We start from the raw sequence: 11671 nt of genomic DNA, 5'->3' as shown, positions 1-11671 counted from the left end.
TTATCAGCCATTTCAATTGGAGGGAGTGATGGCAGTATCTGTGGGAGTAAAAACACGATCTTCAGAAAAGATCGTGCTACCTGTCGATGCAGATAGAACCACGATTGTACTTGCCCAAGAACCAGCCCCACCACACATAACCCACACTCATGTAGATTGTACCCCTACCCAGTTGGATAGAGAACCAGCTACACCCCTTCTAACCCCAACCCCAGCAGATAGACACCCAGTTCCCGTTGACACAGCACTGTCTCTACCATAGATCACCCAAACACAAGCAGTTAGTAAGGCAACTGCAGTGCCCAAAGCACGAGGACCACCACTCCAAACCCCAAGTCAACGCTTAAAGCAGAAGAAGAATTGTTCTTAGGTCAGGTTCCGTAGCTATGGTTCATACTACTTTGCTCTTGCATCACTATATTTACTCATACCAACTAATTTCAAATTTGAAGGATGCAATTGAAACTCCAATGGCGCAACAGGTATGCTTTAAACCTGTTTCTTCAACGTGTTTGGCTATTTGCTGTTGTAACTTGCTCTATGTTGATTTCAGTTTCAATTGAATAAACAGTTATGTTCTCATGCCATGCACATTACAAGTGTTGTTATTGCTATGTAGTTTCCCACACTTATATTCTGTCTATGCTGCTTTGTCTTAAATAGATATGATTCAAACTGTATCTATCTTGATTTGGCAACATAAACTAGAATGATATAGACCGTACAGTGACCATACTACATAGATATATGTTTGTTTCATGTTGTTATCCTGTCCACCTTACTACTGAACTGGTTTACCAAAATGAGTTTCATATACTACATTGTAAACATGTGATGTGTTTGTTTGTTTCTCTTTTAGAACGCGGATAAAATACTGGAGAAGAGTACCCCGTTATGCAATGGTAAAGGAAGTGATGCAGATAAGGTTTAACATAGTGAGACATCCCTGTTGGTCTCCAAGAAAGCTGATAAAAACTATATTGAAGACACTGAGACAACCCCAAAGTCCGGTCTTGATGTAGTGTTCGAGTTACTGGCTACTACTGCTGGCACCAGCTCTTCGAACTCGTTGCCTGAATCAGTTCGGCTTCTTGAGTCTTAACTTCAGGTTGAAAGACATCAATCAGATGTTATGCGACAGGAAGCCGAAGGACTGAGGAAGTCCCTGCAGAATTCAGATGCATACTTTCTAGTGCAACAACAAGTGTTGGAGGACTTAAGCGCAAAACAAGAGAAAGTTAATAAGCTTGCTAAGCATCTTGCCAGCATTATGGGTACCCAGGATATTGTTTCTTGAGCTCTTCTAAAGTGGTTTTAGTTCTGGACTTGTTTTGCTGTGGCGTTTATATGCTGTTGTGTTCCCTATATTTGCACTGGTGGCGAACTTTGATGCCTAGTGGATGTAATATGTGTAATAGCCGTGATAGCCTAGCGTAAGTTGCTTGCTTATTTATTTCCTTATTGTCTTGTTTATTTCTTTGCTTGTAGTCAGTGCAGTTCTTTCCGCGGTTTGCTAGTGGCCGCAATAACCTATTTTTTAAAACTGGGCCACAATAACCATGGGCTACATATTTACTATAGTTACCATGGGCCTCCGGTCGTAGAAACAATGGGCCTTCTAAGGGTCGTAGAAACAATGGGCCTTCTACGGGGCTTAGAAACAGTGGGCCTTCTACAGGTCGTAGACACAATGAGCCTTCTACGGGCTGTATCATTAATGGGCCTTCTACGGGTCGTATGATCGGTTGGCCAAACATGGGCCAATAACAGACCGCATTATGGTCGTAAACGGGCTAGAGTTGGAATCGTCTGTTCATGGGCCGACCATAATGGGCCATCGTTAATCGGTCGTATTTGATGACGCTATGAAAACCGACCAATGTATTAACGAGCCACAAAACGGGCCAACTGTAACCTTGGGCTGAATTTAGCCCACAAGCAGAAAATGACAATAACGGGCCGTAAGTAAACGAATGCTGGAAATGAGCCCAAGAGTAAATGGGCTCTGAGAAGGCCGAAAGATAACATGGGCTGGAAACAGCCCAACAGAATAACGGGTCGTTAATGGGTATAAAGTGATATACTATTCATTACTGGCCAGTTTCACCACGGGCCGTTAATGGGTATAAAGTGATACACTGTTCACTGTGGGCCAGTTTCACCACGGGCCGTTAATGGGCCAAGAGTTACAAAGGGCCTCATATGGGCCGAAAGACGTCATGGGCCATACATGGGCCAGAAGTGAAAACGGGCTGGAATCATATTGGATGGCCCAGATGACGCTACTGGGCCTAATTCGGATAGGGCGTAACGGGCCTTGGGTTAGCGGGTTGTAAATGGGCTATATGCGAACAGGTCGTTAACCGGCTTTCCATGGGCTGGCCCGCCAACTTTTGAAAAGTCAAACGGACCAGCCTTTTCATAGGAATGGGCCTCTATTGGGCCGTGCCACGTGTCGACGTATCATAGGTGCCTTCAGTCCAATGAGTGGATGACATCTGTCCCAACGATGAGCCGACACGTGTTTCTTCCAGCCAATGATGATTTTACACGTGGAAAATCCAATTGGTCGGGGCTGTTAACGGGTTATCGGATCCAAAACCCGACCCGATAGCTTAACGGCATTCTGTTATGGTGGATGCCACATGTAGGTTACCCTTGACGAAAGCACTTCTATGACGCACGATTTATCGTCATGGAAGTGGACACTTCTGTGATGATAATTTTGGTAATGTCATGGAACACTTCTACGACATCACAGGTATGACTATCTTGATTCTGTCATAAAATTGTCATGGATGTACATGCATGACAAAAAACGCGTCCTACTGTGACAAACACGTATCATCATGGAAGTGTATTTTTTTGTAGTGGTTCTCCCTGAGTATGCATTGTTGCCAAAGTTTGTCGTGCCGAGACACCACATGATGATCGGGTGTGATAAGCTCTATGTTCATATATAACGGGTGCAAGCCAATTTTGCACACGCAGAAATACTCGGATTAAACTTGACGAGCCTAGCATGTGCAAATATGGCCTCGGAACACTAGAGACCGAAAGGTCGAGCGTGAATCATATAGTAGATATTATCAACATAGTTATGTTCACCATTGAAAACTACTCCATCTCACGTGATGATCAGACATGGTTTAGTTGATTTGAATCACGTGATCATTTAGATGACTAGAGGGATGTCTATCTAAGTGAGAGTTCTTAAGTAATATGATTAATTGAACTTTAATTTATCATGTACTTAGTCCTGGTAGTATTAGCATATCTATGTTGTAGATCAATAGCTCGTGTTTAGCTCCCCTGTTCTATTTTTGATATGTTACTAGAAAAACTGAGTTGAAAGATGTTAGTAGCAATGATGCAGATTGGATCTGTGATCTGAGGATTATCCTTATTGCTGCACAGAAGAATTATGTGCTTGATGCACCGCTAGGTGACGGACCAATTGGAGGAGCAGATGCAAACATTATGAACGTTTGGCAAGCTCGATATGATGACTACTTGATAGTTTAGTGCACCATGCTTTACGGCTTAGAATCGGGGCTTCAAGATGTTTTGAACGCCACGGAGCATATGAGATGTTCCAAGAGTTAAAATTAGTATTTCAGACTCATCCCATGTCGAAAGGTATGAGACCTTTGACAAGTACTTTGCCTACAAGATGGAGGAGAATAGCTCAGTTAGTGAGCATGTGCTCAGAATGTCTGAGTACTACAATCACTTGAATCAAGTGGGAGTTAATTTTCCAGATAAGATAGTGATTGACAGAGTTCTCTAGTCACTATCACCAAGTTACTAGAACTTCGTGATGAACTATAATATGCAAGGGATAACGGAAACGATTCCCAAGCTCTTCGTGATGCTGTAATCGACGAAGGTAGAAATCAAGAAAAACATCAAGTGTTGATGGTTGACAAGATCACTAGTTTCAAGAAAAGGGCAAAGGGAAGAAGGGGAACTTCAGTAAGAACGGCAAGCAAGTTGCTGCTCAAGTGAAGAAGCCCAAGTCTGGACCTAAGCCTGAGACTAAGTGCTTCTACTACAAAGGAAATGGTCATTGGAAGTGGCACTACCCTAGATACTTGGTGGATAAGAAGGATGGCAAAGTGAATAAAGCTATATTTGATATACATGATGTGTACTTTACTAGTGTTTATAGCAACCCCTCGGTATTTGATACTGGTTCAGTTGTTAAGAGTAGTAACTCGAAACAGGAGTTGCAAATTAAACAGAGACTAGTTAAAGGGTGAAGTGACGATGTGTGTTGAAGTGGTTCCAAGGTTGATATGATCATCATCGCACACTCCCTATACTTTCGGGATTAGTATTGTACCTAAATAAATGTTATTTGGTGTTTGTGTTGAGCATGAATATGATTTGATCATGTTTATTGCAATACGGCTATTCATTTAAGTCAAAGAATAATTGTTGTTCTATTTACATGAATAAAACCTTCTATGGTCATACACTCAATGAAAATGGTATGTTGGATCTCGATCGCAGTGATACACATATTCATAATATTGAAGTCAAAAGATGCAAAGTTAATAATGATTGTGCAACTTATTTGTGGCACTGCCGTTTAGGTCATATTGGTGTAAAGCGCATGAAGAAACTCCATGCAGATGGGCTTTTGGAATCACTTGATTATGAATGACTTGATGCTTGCGAACCATGCCTCATGGGCAAGATGACTAAGACTCCGTTCTCCAGAACAATGGAGCGAGTGACTGACTTATTGGAAATAATACATACTGATGTATGCGATCCTATGAGTGATGAGGCTTGCAGCGGGTATCCTTATTTTCTGACCTTCACAGATGATTTGAGCAGATATGGGTATATCTACTTGATGAAACATAAGTCTGAAACATTTGAACAGTTCAAAAGAATTTCAGAGTGAAGTGGAAAATCATCGTAACAAGAAAATAAGTTTCTACGATCTGATCGCGGAGACAAATATTTGAGTTACGAGTTTGGTCTTCAATTAAATGCGGAATAGTTTCACAACTCACGCCTCCTGGAACACCATAGCATGATGGTGTGTCTGAAAGTCGTAACCGTACTTTACTAGATATGGTGCGGTCTATGATGTCTCTAACCGATTTACCACTATCGTTTCTGGGTTATGCATTAGAGACAGCTACATTCACGTTAAATAGGGCACCATGTAAATTCGTTGAGACGACACCATATGAACTGTGCTTTGGCAAGAAACCAAAAGTTGTCATTTCTTAAAGTTTGGGGTTGTGATCCTTATGTGAAAAAGTTTCATCCTGATAGGCTCAAACCCAAATCGGAGAAATGTGTCTTCATAGGATACTCAAAGGAGACAGTTGGGTACACCTTCTATCACAGATCCGAAGACAAGACATTCATTGCTAAGAATGGATCCTTTCTAGAGAAGGAGTTTCTCTCTCGAAAGAAGTGAGTGGGAGGAAAGTAGAACTTGATGAGGTAACTGTACCTACTCCCTTATTGGAAAGTAGTTCATCACAGAAATTTGTTCATGTGACTCCTACACCAATTAGTGAGGAAGCTAATGATGATGATCATGTAACTTCAGATCAAGTTACTACCAAACCTCGTAGGTCAACTAGAGTGAGATCCGCACCAGTGTGGTATGGTAATCCTATTCTGGAGGTCATGTTACTTGACCATGATGAACCTACAAACTATGAGGAAGCGATGATGAGCCCAGATTCCGTGAAATGGCTTGAGGCCATGAAATCTGAGATGGGATCCATGTATAAGAACAAAGTGTGGACTTTGGTTGACTTGCCCGATGATCGGCAAGCCATAGAAAATAAATGGATATTCAAGAGGAAGACAGACACTGATAGTAGTGTTACTATCTACAAAGCTAGACTTGTCGAAAAGGGTTTTGACAAAGTTCAAGGTGTTGACTATGAAGAGATTTTCTCACTCGTAGCGATACTTAAGTCTATCCGAATCGTGTTAGAAAATTGCCACATTTTATTAAATCTGGCAAATGGATGTCAAAACTATATTCCTTAATGGATTTCTTAAAGAAGAGTTGTATATGATGCAACCAGAAGGTTTTGTCGATCCTAAAGGTGCTAAAAAAATGTGCAAGCTCCAGCGATCCATCTATGGACTGGTGCAAGCATCTCGGAGTTGGAATATACGCTTTGATGAGTTGATCAAAGCATATAGTTTTATACAGACTTATGGTGAAGCCTGTATTTACAAGAAAGTGAATGGGAGCACTGCAGCATTTCTGATAAGTATATGTGAATGACATATTATTGATCGGAAGTAATGTAGAATTTTCTGGAAAGCATAAAGGAGTATCTGAAAGGAGTTTTTCAAAGAAAGACCTCAGTGAAGCTGCTTACATATTAAGCATCAAGATCTATAGAGATAGATCAAGACGCTTGATAAGTTTTTTCAATGAGTACATACCTTGACAAGATTTTGAAGTAGTTCAAAATGGAAAAGTCAAAGAAAGAGTTCTTGCCTGTGTTGCAAGGTGTGAAATTGAGTAAGACTCAAAGCCCAACCACGGAAGAAGTTAGAAAGAGAATCAAAGTCATTCCCTATGCCTCAACCATAGGTTCTATAAAGTATGCCATGCTGTATACCAGATCTATTGTATACCCTACACTGAGTTTGGCAAGGGAGTACAATAGTGATCTAGGAGTAGATCACTGGACAGCGGTCAAAATTATCCTTAGTGGAATAACGATATGTTTCTCGATTATGGAGGTGACAAAAGGTTCGTCGTAAAGGGTTACATTGATGCAAGTTTTGACACTAATCCAGATGACTCTAAGTCTCGATCTGGATACATATTGAAAGTGGGAGCAATTAGCTAGAGTAGCTCCGTGCACAGCATTGTTGACATAGAAATTTGCAAAATACATACGGATCTGAATTTGGCAGACCCGTTGACTAAACTTCTCTCACAAGCAAAACATGATCACACCTTAGTACTCTTTGCGTGTTAATCACATGGCGATGTGAACTAGATTACTGACTCTAGTAAACCCTTTGAGTGTTGGCCACATAGCAATGTGAACTATAGAGTATTAAATCACATGACGATGTGAACTATTGGTGTTAAATCACATGGCGATGTGAACTAGATTATTGACTCTAGTGTAAGTGGGATACTGAAGGAAATATGCCCTAGAGGCAATAATAAAGTTATTATTTATTTCCTTATTTCATGATAAATGTTTATTATTCATGCTAGAATTGTATTAACCGGAAACTTAGTACATGTGTGGATACATAGACAAACAGAGTGTCACTAGTATGCCTCTACTTGACTAGCTCGTTGAATCAAAGATGGTTAAGTTTCCTAGCCATAGACATGAGTTGTCATTTGATTAATGGGATCACATCATTAGAGAATGATGTGATTGACTTGACACATTCTGTTAGCTTAGCACTTGATCGTTTAGTATGTTGCTATTGCTTTCTTCATGACTTATACATGTTCCTATGACTATGAGATTATGCAACTCCCGAATACAGGAGGAACACTTTGTGTGCTACCAAACCTCACAACATAACTGGGTGATTATAAAGGTTCTCTACAGGTGTCTCTGATGGTGTTTGTTGGGTTGGCATAGATCGAGATTAGGATTTGTCACTCTGAGTATCAGAGAGGTATCTTTGGGCCCTCTCGGTAATGCACATCACTATAAGCCTTGCAAGCAATGTGACTAATGAGTTAGTTGTGGGATGATGCATTACGGAACGAGTAAAGAGACTTGCCTATAATGAGATTGAACTAGGTATTGAGATACCGACGATCGAATCTCGGGAAAATAACATACCGATGACAAAGGGAACAACGTATGTTGTTATGCGGTTTGACCGATAAAGATTTTCGCAGAATATGTAGGAGCCAATATGAGCATCCAGGTTCCGCTATTGGTTATTGACCGGAGATGAGTCTCGGTCATGTCTACATAGTTCTCGAACCATTAGGGTCCGCACGCTTAACGTTCGGTGACAATCGGTATTATGAGTTTGTGTGTTTTGATGTACCGAAGGTAGTTCGGAGTCCCGGATGAGATCGGGAACATGACGAGGAGTCTCGAAATGATCGAGACGTAAAGATCAATATATTGGACGACTATATTCGTGAAGGAAATATGCCCTAGAGGAAATAATAAATTTATTATTTATTTCCTTATTTCATGATAAATGTTTATTATTCATGCTAGAATTGTATTAACCGGAAACTTAGTACATGTGTGGATACATAGACAAACAGAGTGTCACTAGTATGCCTCTACTTGACTAGCTCGTTGAATCAAAGATGGTTAAGTTTCCTAGCCATAGACATGAGTTGTCATTTGATTAACGGGATCACATCATTGGAGAATGATGTGATTGACTTGACCCATTCCGTTAGCTTAGCACTTGATCATTTAGTATTCTGTTATTGCTTTCTTCATGACTTATACATGTTCCTATAACTATGAGATTATGCAACTCCCGTTTACCGGAGGAACACTTTGTGTGCTACCAAACGTCACAACGTAACTGGGTGATTATGAAGGTGCTCTACAGGTGTCTCCGAATTTAGTTGTTGGGTTGGCGTATTTCGAGATTAGGATATGTCACTCCGATTGTCGGAGAGGTATCTCTGGGCCCACTCGGTAATGCACATGACTATAAGCCTTGCAAGCATTGTAACTAATGAGTTAGTTGCGGGATGATGTATTACGGAACGAGTAAAGAGACTTGCCGGTAACGAGATTGAACTAGGTATTGAGATACTGACGATCGAATCTCGGACAAGTAACATACCGATGACAAAGGGAACAACGCATGTTGTTATGCGGTTTGACCGATAAAGATCCTCGTAGAATACGTGGGAGCCAATATGAGCATCCAGGTTCCGCTATTGGTTATTGACCGGAGATGTGTCTCGGTCATGTCTACATAGTTCTCGAACCCGTAGGGTCCACACGCTTAAAGTAAGATGACAGTTATATTATGAGTTTATGTGTTTTGATGTACCGAAGGTATTTCGGAGTCCCGGATGTGATCACGGACATGACGAGGAGTCTCGAAATGGTCGAGACATAAAGATCGATATATTGGACGACTATATTTGGACACCGGAATGGTTCCGGGTGAGATCGGGATAATACCGGAGCACCGGGAGGTTATCGGAACCCCACGGGAGGTATATGGGCCTTAATGGGCTTTAGTGGAAAGGAGGGGAAAGGAGCAAGGGAGGGCCCCCCCCCAAGACCAATCCGAATTGGTAGGGGGGGCGGCCCCCCCTTTCCTTCCTCCCTCCTTCTTCCTTCCCTCTCCCTCTCCAAATAGGAAAAGGAGGAGTCCTACTCCCGGTGGGAGTAGGACTCCCCCCTTGGGCGCGCCTCCTCCCCTTGGCCGGCCCTCTCCTCCCCTCCTTTATATACGGAGGAGGGGGGCACCCCATAGACAACAATTCATCCCTTGGATCTCTTAGCCGTGTGCGGTTCCCCCCTCCACCATAATCCACCTCGATATAGGCGAAGCCCTGCATCGGTAGAACATCATCATCGTCACCACGCCGTCGTGCTGACGGAACTCTCCCTCAAAGCTCGGCTGGATCGGAGTTCGAGGGACGTCATCGAGTTGAACGTGTGCTAAACTCGGAGGTGTCGTGCGTTCGGTACTTGACCAGTCAGATCGTGAAGACGTACGACTACATCAACCGCGTTGTGCTAATGCTTCCGCTTTCGGTCTACGAGGGTACGTGGACACACTCTCCCCTCTCATTGCTATGCATCACCATGATCTTGCGTGTGCGTAGGAATTTTTTTAAAATTACTACGTTCCCCAACAATTCGGACAACGGAAAGGTTCTGAGTGATTCGGGTATTTATTGGAGTATCGGAGAGTTACGGGAATTCGCCGGGGAGTATATGGGCCTTATTGGGCTTTAGGGGAAAGAGAGAGGGGCAGGCCGCCCCAAGGCCTAGTCTGAATTGGACTAGGGGAGGGGCTGCGCCACCTCCTTCCTTCTCTTCTCTCTTCCCCTTCCTTCCCTCCTACTCCTACTACTTGGAAGGGGGGAAATCCTACTCCAGGTGGGAGTAGGACTCCTCCAAGGCGCGCCATAGGGGCCGACCCTCTCCCCCCTCCTCCACTCCTTTATATACGTGGCCAGGGGCACCCCATAGACACACAAGTTGATCATTGATCTCTCTTAGCCATGTGCAGTGCCCCCTCCACCATAATCCACCTCGGTAATATTGTAGCGGTGCTTAGGCGAAGTCCTACGTTGGTAGCATCATCAACACCGTCATCACACCATTGTGCTGACGGAACTCTCCTGCGAAGCTCTGCTGGATCGTGAGTTCGTGGGACATCGCTGAGCTGAACATGTGCAGAACTCGGAGGTGCCGTGCGTTCGGTACTTGGATCGGTCGGATCGTGAAGACGTACGACTACATCAACCGCGTTGTCATAACGCTTCCGCTTACGGTCTACGAGGGTACGTAGACAACACTCTCCCCTCTCATTGCTATGCATCACCATGATCTTGTGTGTGCGTAGGAAATTTTTGAAATTACCACATTCCCCAACAATATCATATCACTTATATTGACTGCATGTGATGTTTACCCTTTATGCATCTTATTTTTCTTAGTACGGCAGTAGAATTATAAGATGATCTCTCACTAAATTTCAAGGTATAAGTGTTCTCCCTGGGTATGCACCGTTGCTACAGTTCGTCATGCTGAGACACCACGTGATGATCGGGTGTGATAAGCTCTACGTTCACGTACAATGGGTGCAAGCTAGTTTTGCACACGCAGAATACTCGGGTTAAACTTGACGAGCCTAGCATATGAAGATATGGCCTTAGAACACTGAGACCGAAAGGTCGAGCGTGAATCATATAGTATTTATGAGCAACATAGTGATGTCCACCATTGAAAACTACTCCATCTCATGTGATGATCGGACATGGTTTAGTTGATATGGATCACGTGATCACTTAGATGATTAGAGGGATGTCTATCTAAGTGGGAGTTCTTAAGTAATATGATTAATTGAACTTTAATTTATCATGAACTTAGTACCTGATAGTATTTTGCATGTCTATGTTTTTGTAGATAAATGGCCCGTGCTACTGTTCCTTTGAATTTTAATGCGTTCCTAGAGAAAGCTAAGTTGAAAGATGATGGTAGCAACTACACGGACTGGGTCCATAACTTGAGGATTATCCTCATTGCTGCACAGAAGAATTACGTCCTGGAAGCACTGCTAGGTGTACCACCCATGCCAGCAACTGAAGACATTGTGAATGCCTGGCAGACGTGTGTTGATGACTACTCGATAGTTCAGTGTGCCATGCTTTACATCTTAGAACCGGGACTTCAACGACGTTTTGAGCGTCATGGAGCATATGAGATGTTCCAGGAGTTGAAGTTAATATTTCAAGTAAATGCCCAGATTGAGAGATATGAAGTCTCCAATAAGTTCTATAGCTACCAGATGGAGGAGAATAGTTCTGTCAGTGAACATATACTCAGAATGTCTGGGTACCACAACCACTTGACTCAACAAGGAGTTAATCTTCCTGATGATAGTGTCATTGACAGAGTTCTTCAATCACTGCCACCAAGCTACAAAAGCTTCGTGATGAACTATAGTATGCAAGGGATGGATAAGA

The sequence above is a fragment of the Triticum aestivum genome, chromosome 5B (genome assembly GCF_018294505.1).
Source record: "Triticum aestivum cultivar Chinese Spring chromosome 5B, IWGSC CS RefSeq v2.1, whole genome shotgun sequence".
In the NCBI taxonomy this organism is placed as follows: domain Eukaryota; kingdom Viridiplantae; phylum Streptophyta; class Magnoliopsida; order Poales; family Poaceae; genus Triticum; species Triticum aestivum.
This window is presented reverse-complemented; position numbering follows the sequence as displayed.